Genomic DNA, 3,493 nt, shown 5'->3' with positions numbered 1-3,493 from the left:
CCTCTCACCTAGATGATTGAAAAACCATTTTTTTTTTTTTAATGAGAGAGAGAGCATGAGCAGGGGGAGGAGAAGAGGGAGGAGCAGACTCTCTGCTGAGCTGGAGCGGATGTGGGACTCGATCCCAGCACTCTGGGATCATGGTCTGAGCCAACTCAGCCACCTAGGGGCCCGAAAAACCATCTTAACTAGTTTTCTCCTTACTAGTCTCTTTCCTCCAATCAGTTTTAATCACAAATTCCACCTTAATTTCCCAAGGCAGGGCTTTGCTCATTCCGTCCTTCTTTTTTTTTTTTTATAATTTTTTTTTTTTTTTAAATTTATGATAGTCATACAGAGAGAGAGAGAGGCAGAGACATAGGCAGAGGGAGAAGCAGGCTCCATGCACCGGGAGCCCGACGTGGGATTCGATCCCGGGTCTCCAGGATCGCGCCCTGGGCCAAAGGCAGGCGCCAAACCGCTGCGCCACCCAGGGATCCCTCGTTCCGTCCTTCTAATCAAAGCCTTCTAACCACTTTAGTTACCATTTGTTGATTGCTTGTTCCTCCACAAGTATTTTATAATATCATCTCTACTTCTTAAACCACTAAACATACGTATTTTATAGCCATCTTACAAAGGAGGAACCTGATACTCAGAATAATTGACTTTCCTACAAAAACCAATGCACTACTTGGCCAGGATTTGAATTCATGAATGTGGTGTCCATATCCACAACACTTTATGGGGCTTCTGGTGGCTCAGTCAGTTGAGTGTTCACTCTTGGTTTCGGCTCAGGTCCAGATCTCATTGGTGGTGAGATGGAGCCACTCACCAGCTCACTGGGGAGTCTGTTTGAAGATTCTCTCCCTGTGTCTCTCCCCTCCCCCCCTCGATTGCAGCCCACACTTTCTCTTCCTAATAAAAAAATAAATCTTAAAAAAAAAAGTCCATAACACTTTTTTGCTCCCTGTCACTTGATCTCTTACAGAGCTACATATGGCACTACTTGCCAAATACCCTCTGTATGTTCCTCCCCTTGTGCTACGGAGATGCCTCCACCAGACCATCACCCTCTGTTGCACCCCTTGGTATTTGAATTCTTGGAAAGTACGCGTTCATTGTATCTCCAGAAACACTGTGTGGCCCTTCTATCTGAACCCACCTACCATTTTGTGTATTCAAATGTTTCTGCCTGTATAAAGATTTTATATGCACATTTAACTCACTGGTTATATTGTCATCTGGAATTGTTAACCTGATTGATAGCCTCATTTGTGCAGGCCGCTCTGAACCAACCCTGGGGGACTTTGGCTATGCCTGCATCTTGACAGAGGGGAACCTTGAACCTGAGCCAGATAGTGGGAATCAATAATGGTTGACTTCTAGTTTTGTGGTAACAGATATTAACTTTATTAATTATGTATAAAAATATTTACTTTTGACTAATGTTTGTGGATTGCTATAAAATAAATGGCTATTTAGTTGTTTATATATTCTTGACTCTAAAATGACGAGTATGAGTCAGTGTTATTTTATGTGCTAGTCAAGAAAGAAAACAAATGCTATCTAGTAAGCTATGACATTTAATTGATTTGAAATCATCCAGAGACATTAAAATGTGAAATAGCATGTAACTTACAATTCATAAGAGATTGCATGTTGCTTTGTGAGAGTTTCCGAGTCTTTCCTCCTCATAGCCATGTCCCCTTTATTACAAACTAATCTATTAAAGGGCAAAGATCTGGGGATCCCTGGGTGGCTCAGCGGTTAGTGCCTGCCTTCAGCCCAGGGCGTGGTCCTGGGGGCCGGGGGTTGAGCCCCGCATTGGGCTCCCTGCATGGAGCCAGCTTCTCCCTCTGCCTGTGTCTCTGCCTCTTTCTCTGTCTGTGTCTTTCATGAATAAATAAATAAAATCTTTAAAAAAAATAAATAAGGGGCAAAGATCTATTTTTCTTTGGCTTTACCCCACCAAAGAGTTGCTCAATAACTGTCCAATGATTAACAAAACTATTTTTTAAAAGATTTTATTTATTTATTTTAGAGAGAGAAAGGTGGGAACAGGGAGAGGGGCTGAGAGAGAGGGAAAGAATCTCAAGCCGACTCTGCACTGAGCATGGAGCCAGACACAGGGCTCGATCTCAGTACCTTGAGATCATGACCTGTGCTGAAACCATGAGTTGGATGCTCAACCAACTGAGCTACCCAGGTGACCCAAAACTATTCTTGATATTAAATCTAATCATCTGTTTTAGTTACTAAAGTAGTTACAGTGAAATGGGCCTATTACTCAGCATGGTCAAGTAGCAAAAACATTTGGGAATCAGAAGACATAGGGTCAGATGATCTGGATTCCAACTTGGCTATGCCTCCTCTGCAAATTCCCAAACCTTTGTAAGCCTCGGTCCCTACATCTGCAATATTGAGGTAATAATGTCCCCTCACAGTGCTTTTGGCAGGATCGAAATTGCCCAGGCATTTAAAACCACTGCACTGTGCACTGTTAAGGGCTAGACTCTCCCCACCCCCAGGGTCAAGTTGGTTCTTCTACTAAGAACTGAACCCACAGACCTCAAGGGCGTCACATGGATGCATCATTTTAAAGATTATTTAAAATGCATCATTTAACAGATTATTAGGAGTTTTCCTTTATCTGAAGAATTTGACATGTTGCAAGATACTTCCCTTTGCAATTTATTAAGTATGAAAATTGAATAATGTTGGCTGTGTGTGTATTGTAGACAAAAGATACCGTATATATTGTTTATGCAGTGGTTCTCAGGGTAAAATGTTACAATGAAGCAGAATTTGTGGGAGAGGGACAGCCATAACCTACTTATATTCCTTGAGGGCTGGATATGAGCCGTAAGGACCATGAGTGCTCTATTTGTTTAACCTCATTAAACTTTACCCTAATCCTGGAAGGAAGGTACTTGTACTTCCCCAGTGTTGTAGGTTAAGAAACTGGGGACATAGACAAGCGAGGTAATCTACCTAAGAGCAGGCAGCTTAACAGTGAGGGTAGGGTTCACACGCAAGCACCTTCTGTAAGCATCTAGGGCTATAGAGGAGGAAGTATGACCCTCCCATTTCCAAATCACCAGGTGCTGAAGAGGGTGGGGAAGAAGGCACTGGAGAACTTGATAATTAATCAGAGCAAGCACTACAGCTGCTTGTTTCCCTGGAAATGATACCCAGGAAGAGAGATGAGTTCATGAGATCGAGGGTGGATGTGGGGGTTGATATCTACAGCAGAGGAACCCACTCAAAATATGGAGCTTGATGGGAGAAACATTTAGTTTTTAGAAAAAGTTGTGATATAAGGAGGGGAAATCCATAGAGCCACTGAAGCCAAGAGAAGAGTATATCCAAGAAGGGGCGATGGACAGTATCAGATGCTATTAAGAAGTCGTTTGAAGGGGACAGGACAAAGTAGAGCTCTATCAACCGAACTTGTATGCATGTTAAATTGCCTACTCACTATATACAAGGTGAAGAGAGCAAAACCAGGAGC

Source organism: Canis aureus, chromosome 25, assembly GCF_053574225.1.
Source record: "Canis aureus isolate CA01 chromosome 25, VMU_Caureus_v.1.0, whole genome shotgun sequence".
Lineage (NCBI taxonomy): Eukaryota > Metazoa > Chordata > Mammalia > Carnivora > Canidae > Canis > Canis aureus.
Note: the sequence above shows the minus strand (reverse complement) of the source record.